The following is an 11,488-nucleotide window of genomic DNA, read 5'->3' on the forward strand; positions in this document are numbered from 1 at the left end:
TATTAATTATTATTTTTATTGTTTTAATTAACGTATCCCTAGGAATTCGATTATTGATTTATTGGATGTTTAGTTATTAATATGGATGAATTATATGTTTGGTTGCTCTTTAATGTAAATTTAGATTACTATTTATCTTTTGCATCATATATTTCTATTCAATTATATTGTTTGTAAGAATTGCATTTCATTAAAACATTATAATCGCTTCATTTCAAAATTCCTAAAAAGGCTTGGTGTTTAATAATTCTCGAGAGAATTGTGCCCTAACTTACTGGGCTTCAATTCTTCTCGATGAATTTATATCATCAAGTATCCATTTTATTTAAGACGTACAATTTTAAAATAAAATTCTTTAGATTTCAAGATGTTGGATCCTAACTTACTGGATACGACATTTTGTTATCTCGATTTTAAAATAAAGGCAATATTTGATGTTCAAGAATTTCGAGAAATTGAACCCTAACTTACTGGATTCTGATTTCTCGATTGACTCAAACAATCAAATATCCTTCTTAAAACATGTTTTAAAAAATTTTTAAAACAGGGACGAACCTAACTTCGAAGATTGAACTGTTGCACTCTAACTCACTGAGTGTGGCGATCTATTTCTTTAAAATGGGCCCGTCCACTTAACCAATTCAATTATTTAAGCTTTCATTTCATGGGATTGTATTTTAAAATCTTTTCAAAATTTTGACATTAAGACATTAAACAATTAATTAGGGACCAATTTTGGGCGCCACGAGGGTGCTAACCCTTCCTTGTGAGTAACCGACTCCCGAACCTGCCTTCTCAAAATTCGTAGACCTAAAATTTCTTTTGGTGAACCGATCACACCTCGATAAAGGGTCGGTGGCGACTACAATTTCCTTTTTTGGTCGACAACTAAATTTTTTTTTGTTTTCAAAAAAGGTGGTTTCGACACTTATGATTTGCAAAAATAGAACCTTAAAATTGTTGATGCGTGGGGATAAAAATAAACTTATGGGAAATTAATGAAGGCGTTAAGGCATGTACCAATGTCACTTTTTTAAGGTTCTATTCGCTCCACCTATATTTTAGTGTGTAAAAGAGTTACTAGCAAAAGAACATGGAGGATACAATGAAGCTTAATGATTATCTATGTTTTGCACTGACTGAAATAATCCACTGAGCATTGAGCGAAGCAAGCAAAAATATCAATTTCTATAAAGAACTTTTGCATTAATCTTTTATAGAAAAATTTAGAAATATTATAAGATGGAGGATAATAGAAAGAAACTTTTGATGTGTTTTTGGTGTGTCAAACAAATAAAATGTAACTCCTATAAGAGGTATCGTGTCTCTTCATAAAGATATAACAACCCAATTTGATAGTCACATCTTTTAGCAATAAACACAATTATTCAATAAATATCTACTTAAATAATTATAACTCTTTGTTAATAATTAAATAATCTAACTTTTGGTAACAAGGCATAACTCGTCACTATTAATAATGACAACTTTTGGTTAATAATTAGGTGATATAACTTTTGATTATCTATAATTTATCATTTATAATTATTGAAACACTATATATTTTGAAAATATTTATATATAAGACATAAATGCTAGTATGGTGCTCCAATATGATATTATTATCTAAATTCTCTTAATGTAATTTCATTTTTTACTTTATTAAACTTTAGTTTTGATTTTTGAAGATTAATGTTGTTTGTACTTGAACCGACCAATTAAATTAAAATTGAACAATAATTAAAATATCGATCTAATTAAAGAAGTTAAATTAGCTGAATTATAACTATAAATTAAATAATTGAACCTGGTTTTTACTTTTAAAATTTTTATTTTTTTATTTTTAATAATTTATTTAATTAAATTAAAGCAACTGATAATATGAATTAAATAAAAAAAAATGAGTTTAACTAATTGTATAAAAAAAACACATCCTCCTTGAAAATTGCGAAATCTTATGTGGGATGAGTGGATGATGGATGGGCAAAATAGGTGAGTGGGCAGGCCATCACATCAAGACTTTGTTTTACGAGCCAAGTGATAAATTTTTAAAATTTTATTAAAAATACCTGAAAAAAACATGTTAAACGTTAACAAATATGGGTGGTTAGCAATATCAGATATTTTCAATAATTTTTTTTATTGCGGTTAAGGTTGTTGATCATTTCAAGTGAAATTTAAGTTTAAATTTTATTAGTCGGGTTGATTATTTGAATTTTTATTATTATTATAATTCACTAAAATATATATGAAGAAGCAGTTAACTAAAAAATTATTTCATGGTTTTGTTTTTGTTTGTCAAATAAAATAATTAAATTATAATTTTGTAATTATTATAGGCTTCTATCGTTATCTCAATTAAAAAATTCATGTATAATTTTTGATAATAATAAAATTTTAAATTTAATATTAATAAAATTAAATTAAATTATTTAATATTATTTTTCTGCCCCGCAAGTTGTAAGTCATGCTATTTTCATAATTTTATTATTTTTGTGTTATTTATATAAAACCTCAAATCCTTAAACTTTTATGAAATTTTAATTAAAAATGTTTTTAAGTATTTTTGTTTCATAAAAATAATATTTGGATAAAGTTAGATTTTTTTTCAAAGTTAAAAAGATAGATAATTTTTCTTTGTAAGTAAAAGGTGATATTTAAAAGTAAAAGATATGATAGGTTTTTTTAGATAATTTTTTGGGTTAGAGGATCCCTCATCTCATCACATCCTCAAGAGCTTCAAAAGTAGGTACCATATTTTGAATTAAAATGGCATGTACATAGACAGTTCAAATGTGTTCTCATGTATTAGGGACTAAAATGTAAACTCTTGAAATTCTATCTATTTTGAGTTACTTGAAGTATTTTGGTATATATGAAATGAATTAGTGAAACTATAAGTATGTTTGCAAATATGGTTGGTAAGATGTATATATGTTTTAATTAAACAGCATCTAGCCATAACCGTTTTGGCACCAAATGTAATAGCCTTATACTGGGTCTGTACGATTGGACCGGGTATAGGGTTGTTACATAAAGTTTACATCGTTTGTTAATTTGCTCCTTATTTTGTTTTTTAATTAAATTTGACTAACAACCTTTTAAAAAGAGCTTAATTACTTTTTTTAACGAAAATATTGACTAAGATGTTAAATTTTTAAACATGGCAGCCCACATGTACTTCATGTAATTTTTTATATTTGTTTTTAAATTTTGAGTCTTTTTTTAACATTTTCATAAATTTTAAATTATTAGACAAATAGTTCCATGTCTGAATAAAATATACGTAGACAATCACGCAAACAGAGGCGATTCTAGGGGGCTGGCTTAGGCCTCGGCCCCTTAAAATGAAAAATTACCATTTAGGCCCAAATTACCGAATCCGAATCTCGGGTATTACATCACATAACACTTAGCAAAAATCTCAAAACAGTTGCCATGTACTGCTTAATAAAACATATTTCTTTTTAATTTTTTTAGCTTCTCAATTAAGGAAACAAAGAAAAGTATTTTTTTTTCAATACATCAAACTTATTACAACTTTTTACACACAAAAGACAAATTCTTTAAGGTAATTCTACTATACGCCCAATCCCTAAGTTGTTCTTAGTTTTTATATTCATAGTATCCCAGCTCGTCGTTCCCATGACATACTCCTGGCTTGTCCCTCTAGGTGCACAAATACATACAGCAACACCTGAAACAAGAACAAACACTTATAAGTTCAAGAGAACTTAGTGTTTTAATATAGAATACCTTGGCGGGTACTGTTCAACTGTCGGATGTATGCCTGTACACCAGTTTCCATACTAAACCTATCATTTATGTTTTGGGCGGACACTCTCATAATATCTGACTTGCATTTATACGCCAACCACCATACTTAACGTACCAACTTTCTTTTCACTACTTGATTGACCTATAAATGGCCTAGTTTAAGACAGGGCCATCATAGAGGGTTCGATTCCTATCAACTTCAGCAAGAAATCGTAGGTGATGTTTGGCTAAAGCGACGAGATCAACACTAATGGCAAGCTTTTGTGCCTATTCCCATTCTAATTCTTGTCCCCTTTCCATGCTAAACATAAACAAAGATTTTGCTTCAAAATTGACTCCAATAACTATAACCTGAATTAATTATTACAAAGCTATATCTAAAGGCAGACAATCATTAAAGCCTAGGGAGTCTTCCTCGCTCTAAAGTTTTTGAAAATTTTAATTAAATTCAAAATTTTTTAAATTTCTCATTAAACCTTTCAAAATTTTTAAAAATTTCAGTTAGACACCTCAAAACTTTTTTGTAGATTTTCATTGAGCCTTTAATTCTTTAAAAATTATAAAGATATAAACTATAAAAATTAAAATTTCATTCGGGCTCCCCTAAAAAATTGTTCTGGCTTCACCCCTACACGCAGATTACCACACCATATCATTAAAAAATTAATATTTTAGTTAATATTTTCGTAAAAGAATAATTTAACTACTTTTTAAATATTAATAACCAAATTTAACTCAAAGAATAAGGACCAAATTAATAAAAACATAAATAATATACCTAAAATAAAATCCAAAATGAAATTTCAAAATGTATGTGGAGCTAAGCTCAACTGTACTGGTGTCCCAAAAAACATTATTTTCAAAACCTTAATTAGATAAATATTCAAATACAATTAAAAAGTAAATACATAATCTTATCCAATATGAATAAATATTCATGGTGTTTATCCAATCAGTATCTTTCATTGCAAGAGGTCCAAAATAAAATAAAATTAAAAATTATACAACCTTGTTAAACAACTAATTGACTTGTGCAATGCATAACAACTTTTACTTTGATTAATTTATATAATTTAAAGGATAAATTACTATAGTCACTCAGTTGTAAAAAAAAATCATTTTAGGCACCTAAAATAAAAAAAAGTTTATAATTTAAACACTCACGTTATATAGTTCGATTATTTTGATCACTCTTATTAAAATCACAAATAGCAAGTTGATGTGACAGTTAAAAAATCGATATAATAACAAGTTTGACCCTCAACTTTTACATATTATATCAATTTAATCATAATTTTAAAAATTAACCCTCAAAATTTACAAATATTCTCAATTTGATGGTACTAATTTTAAAAAATTCAAAGAAATATATAAAAATACATAAATATTTTTCAAAAATATAATAATAAATTTAAAATATATATGAATAAAAATAATATTGTTGACAAAAAATATTAATATATAAAAATTTTAAAATATATAAAAATAAATAAATATTTTCAAAATATAATAATAAATTTAAATTTTTATATTAATATTAATATTAATATTAATATTAAATAAAATAAAAATCCCCCACCTCATTCCTCTCCCTCTCCCCCTAAGTTTTCTCCACAAATTAAGATTTCTACTCAGTTTCAACTATGATAGTATCATCATCTAACAGGAAAGACAACAAGCAAATTTTTAAATTCCCATAAAAGACTTGATTCATCTTAACAACAATAAAAAAATTCGGTCACATTCAACAAATACTTAGCTACAATTTTTTTCTTAATTCATAATACTTTATATAAAATTTTGGTTTCTATGAAGTTGTCCTAAAATGATCTTCCAAACAACTTGCTCCGAGGTTGTAGTCTTTTAGGTATAAGATTTTGTTTTTCAGAGGTCAATCTGTTACAGGGGATAACAATGGTTTATTGAATAGGTCTACCACACATGAATCGCAAATTTATTGAAACAATCAACAACCAACTTTTGCTCTTTGGTAGTCAAATATTGGATAAGTTGGTACATATTGCACTATAAATGCAGTGTTTCAGTTTCTTCAACATGTGTCTCATAGCAACTATACAATAATTAGTGAACTTAAAAAGAAAAGAGAGATATGGAAAGTTTGCAGGAACAGCAAGGAGGTGATGTTGCAGTAATTCCTTGATCAATTGGTAGAGGAAGCAACCCCATAGCTGCTCTCAACGTGGAGCCCGACACCCCCCCCCCAGAATCCTCGTCCAATAACAACAAAGAGAGGCTGTTTATTTGGTTTGTGATTGATGTTTCTATGGGATTTTTTTTTCAGAAACCTAGATGGAGAAATTTTTTGTCATTGGTTTCCTTGTTTCATTAGCTTATCTTGATCCTGGAAACTGTAAGCCATTGCCACTCTTTCTCCTTTGATTTTAATGTTTTCTTATTTGAGCATAATCTGATTGACGTCATGTCACAGTGGAAACTGATTTACAAGCAGGAGCCAGCCATGGATATGAGGTAATACTTAAGTTCAAGATAAAGCCTTTATGTTTATAATATTATTACATGCAACAGCATGAAACCTTTGCAATCTTCAGCTGCTGTGGGTAGTTTTGATCGAATTAGTCTTTGCTCTCATAATCCAATCTCTTGCTGCAAATCTTGGAGTCAGCACTGGTAATTAATTATATACATATTTTATACTAATAATTAATAAAATCTCCATTTCTGATTGTCGAAACCATATTTTTGTGAAAGGTCGACTTTTTATTTAAAAAACAAAAAAGGGAGTCGCCACCGATCATTTTTATGAGGTGTGATCGGGTCACCTTGTAACGATTTAATTTATTAAAACAACAATTTTGGTCTACAAAATTCGGAAAAACGGGTTCGAGAATCGGTTACGTATGAAGAAGGATTAGCACCCTCGTAACGCCCAAAATTGGTACCTAATTGATTAATTAATGTCTTAATGTCGAAAATTAAAAATTCGAAAAGAATTTAAAATACGATCCCTCTTTATTAATGTTATTTTTAGTTAAAATCGCTTGGATAAATCAAAACGTGCGTTTAAGACTTCCTCGTCCCGAAGTAGCAAAATATCACGTCCCGTAAGTTAGGACACAATACCTTGAACCTTTGAGAATGAGCTTGCCTTTATTTTTTTATTTTTAAATCTTATTATTTTAATTTTAAAAAGATATTTGGTTATTTGAGTTCGACGAGATAATCGAAACCCCGTGAGTTAGGGTACAATTTCTCGAAGCTCTAAACACGGAATATTGCCTTTATTTCCAAAAGTTTTTGAATAAATACACATATAATGTTTAAAACTATACATATTTATTTTATCTAGATATTGCCCGTTACACTGTTGTTATAATTTAGCTTTATTTAACTTTTCAGGCAAACACTTATTAGAATTGTGTAAGGCTGAGTACCCAAGAATGGTGAAATATTGCTTATGGATACTAGCAGAGATTGTTGTCATAGCTGATGATAGACCTGAAGGTTTCTTGTTATTTAAGTCATCATTTACATCATGAGTAAATAGTTCAAAAACCAAGTACTGAAAACAAGATATATGATGCATTTATATATATATGGTAGTGATTGGTACAGCCTTTGGATTGAATATATTGTTTAACATCCCAGTATGGGTTGGAGTTTTATTGACGGGTTTAAGCACTCTTCTCCTCCTTGGCCTGCAGAGATATGGGGTAATTAATTTGTGTCTGTTTATGTAAATGTTAAATTAGAGAAGGTTAATATTTGCTAATGGTCTTGTTTTGTTGAATATGACGTATATAATGAAAAGGTGAGGAAGCTGGAAATGTTGATAGCGGTGCTGGTGTTTGTAATGGCGGGATGTTTCTTTAGGGAAATGAGTTACGTAAAGCCACCAGCATCAGGTGTGGTTAAATGCATTTTTGTTCCAAAACTTAATGGCCAAGGAGCCACCGGCGATGCCATTGCCCTCTTGGGTCCTCTTGTTATGCTGTAAGATGAACATTATAACATCAATCACTTTCTACTTTACTTTTAAAATTTTTATAAATATTTTGAATTTTTTTTAATTTTTGTTGAAAGAGATATCAATTTGTTCATTTTCAAAATTGATAGGGACCAAAAGAGTATTTATACCAATTTGTTGTTTGAATTATTCGAATTGTAAAATTCAAGTCGACTTGAACTTGAAACTCGAATTAGTTATTTGAGTTGACTCGAATAACTCGATTCGATTAATTCGAAATTCAATTTTGTTTCCAAATTGAATCGAGTTTTGCTCACCCCTACATATATTGTTATATAATTCCTTTTGAAAATCTTGCCCATAGAAAGGTTCCTTAGAAGATTTTCATGTGCACTTCACATGAGCCACTAATAAACTCTCATAAAATCTTCTAAACCTGACTTTATAAGAGTAGGATCAAATCTCATCGAATCACATTTCAATAAAGCTCTTAATTGATTCTAACTACAAAAAAATGGTGTGAATTACAGGCACAATATCTTCCTTCACTCAGCTCTGGTGCTCAGCAGAAAAGTACCAAACTATGTTCGAGGTGTTAATGTAAGACAAAGTAACAATATCATCATTGAAAGTGTAATGATATAGTTCTAGTTTGTTAGTACATGCTAATTTATGGTAGCTTTCATTGATTTGGTCAGGATGCCTGTAGATATTTTCTAATAAAGAGTGGCATCGCCTTGTTTGTGGCGTTTTTAATCAACGTGGCGGTTGTCTCGGTGTTCGTCACGATCTGCATAGCTGATAATATTTCCAGTGCTAACTAGAAATGTTGCAACGATCTTATTCTCAACTCAGCTTCTTTTCTTCTCCAGGTCCGAAATTACTAATTAAACATACTAAAGCTTTTCATTGGCAAACCAAAATTGAAGGTAAGAAACTGTGTTCTGGCCAATATTGCAGAATGTGTTGGGGAAATCTAGCAAAGCCCTTTATGTCGTTTCCCTTTTAGCATCAGGGAAAAGCTTTACCATTACAGGGACTTATGTAGGACAATTTATCATGCAGGTTTTGCAAATTAAACCTTTTTTTAAATGTTGTGTTAATTAATCATTAATCTAATGAAAAATAATTTACTTTATCATATGATGTTTGTTTCTTTTCAGGGTTTCTTGAATCTTCATATGAAGAAATGGGTGAGGAATATAATGACTAGGTGCATTGCCATTACACCTAGTCTCATTGTGTCCATCATTGGTGGATCTCAAGGGGCCATTTGACTAATCATCATTGCATCGGTTAGAATATATCTAAGATCGATTTTTTTTTACAAAGCATATCGCTAACCCAGAATAACAAAAGGATTATAAATAACGGATTCGAATCCGAACTTGTTAAATTCATGGTAAACCTGCTCATGGGCTGGGTCACCTGCTTAGGTCCGAAGGCCTGCCTGAAAAATATGAGGGTTTTGACAAAATACGAGGACCAAAAAATGGACTTGGTTAAAATTTAAGGCCCATTTTCTATATAGGTCGAGCCTTGGACAAGATTTTTTGGCCCGAGCTTGGCCCGGTCCGAATATTATGTTATAAAATGATATTATATTAATTATATATGATAAATAATAATTATATATATTTATATTAAATAATTAATCTGATAACAATTAAACCTATTGCCCATGACATAAAAGAGACTTACTCACCTAAATAATTCAACCCAAAATATAAAATTTATTATATTTATTTGTCTTTTTAATATAATAAAACATTCATTATATTTATGATGATATTTTTTAATATAAATACTTTTTAATGTGTTAGAAAATTTTATTTTAGCATTTTTTAATGCATTTGGTGTATTATATTTTCAAATATTTAATTTTAAATAAAAATTAATCTAAAAAATCAAATATGGATTGGCTGATCGGACCCGAGTTTACTTTTCTTAAATCAGGTTGGACTTAGGCAAAAAAAAATCTATTTTTCGGACCGAACTCAAAAAAATAGTCTAAATGCCTTGCATAAGCCCAACGCATGAGCACTTTTACTTTTTGAGTTCATCAACGAATTATTTTATCAATATATATATTTTAAGCTAAAACTACTTGTAAATTTAATAATGGATTTTGTAGATGATTCTTTCATTTGAGCTACCATTTGCTCTAATCCCACTCCTTAAATTTAGTAGCAGCTCAACCAATATGGGACCCTACAAGAACACCGCAATTGTGAGTTATTTTTTGGTAAAAGTACAATAGAGGTCTCTATATTAAGAGTCAGATTGTATTTTCCTTATCTACTAAAAAATCAGTGAATTAGTCTCTATATATTAGATCAAAGAGCAAAATTTTATTTTGTTAAAATTTTCATCCATTTCTACTGTTAAAAATTGGTCCATATATGTCAGTATGAGTTACACATGACCAGCCACGTGTCATTATCAGGTTATTTCGTTAGCCATGCCAATTTTTAATAGAAAAAATGGATTAAATTTTTAACAAAAAGGGACCAACTCTTTGATGAGACAAAATACAATCTGACTCCTAATATAGAAGTCTCTATGGTACTTTTACGGTTATTTCTCTCAATTACTTTCTTTTATTTTTTGCCTATTTATGTTCTTAGCTGATAATTATATCTTTATCGCATCACAGGTAATTGTGATTTCATGGATTTTAAGCATTGGAATCATTAGCATCAACGTGTATTATTTAATAACAACGTTTGTAGACTGGTTGGTTCACAATGATGTACCAAAATTAGGGAATGTATTCATTAGAATCATTGTGCTTCATTTAATGGCGATTTACATTATTGCAATCACATTTCTAACATGCAGAAAAGACATTGTTGTTACATATGTGGAGCCCCAAACAAATGAAGCAGCAGATACCCAAGTTGTTTGATTTGAATGCAATGATATTGTCATATTAGGTAGTTTTGATCTCTCAATTCAAGCTTAAAAAAAATACTATTATGTTCTTTGAAGTTAAAATATGAATCTTGGGTTGGATTCCCTTCTTTTGTTTTTTTTCCCAGTTTTGAAACTACCTTCATTTGTAACCTTTATGAGCTAAGATTTTAGGCTTGTCCAAAAACATGTCATAATGCTTTGTTGTGTTCTTGTTGTTTGTAGTTTAAGTTAATGAATAAAGATGAACTCTTCATCACTTGTCCAAAACCCATAACGATTCATTTACTAATTTATGTTTAGCAATAGAAACTATAAATTAATAAATGAATGGTTATGATTTGAACAAGTGATGAAAGTTATCTTTCAAAAAAAAAAAAAAAAAAAATTTCAACATTAAGGATAAAATGAAATTCAAAAAAAATTAAAAGAAAAAACATAGATCAAACAAAATAAGAAGTGAAATGAAGTCGATAAATAAAAAGTACAATAGAGACTTCTATATTAGGAGTCGATTGTATTTTGCCTCATCAAGAATTACCATTAAAAATTTAATCCATTTACTATTAAAATTGGCATGGTTGATTCAGTGAATCATGTTTTAATTTTTGAATTTTTGATTGATGAACTCAAAAATTAAAAGTGTTCATGCGTTGGGCCTAAGCAAGGCATTTAGACTATTTTTTTGAGTTCTGCCCGAAAAATGGATTTTTTTTTTGCCTAAGTCCAACCTGATTTAAGAAAAGTAAACTTGGTCCCGATCAGCAAGTCCATATTTGATTTTTTAGATTAATTTTATTTAAAATTAAAATATTTGAAAATTATAATATACCAAATGTGTAACACCCCTTA

The 11,488-nt window shown here is 29.0% G+C and overlaps 1 pseudogene; it reads left to right on the forward strand.

Moving 5' to 3' along the window:
• The first annotated feature begins 5,887 nt into the window (after positions 1-5,887).
• On the forward strand, positions 5,888-10,631 carry LOC105781302 (metal transporter Nramp5-like; annotated as a pseudogene).
• The last annotated feature ends 857 nt before the right edge of the window (positions 10,632-11,488 follow it).

This window comes from Gossypium raimondii, chromosome 13 (assembly GCF_025698545.1).
Source record: "Gossypium raimondii isolate GPD5lz chromosome 13, ASM2569854v1, whole genome shotgun sequence".
Lineage (NCBI taxonomy): Eukaryota > Viridiplantae > Streptophyta > Magnoliopsida > Malvales > Malvaceae > Gossypium > Gossypium raimondii.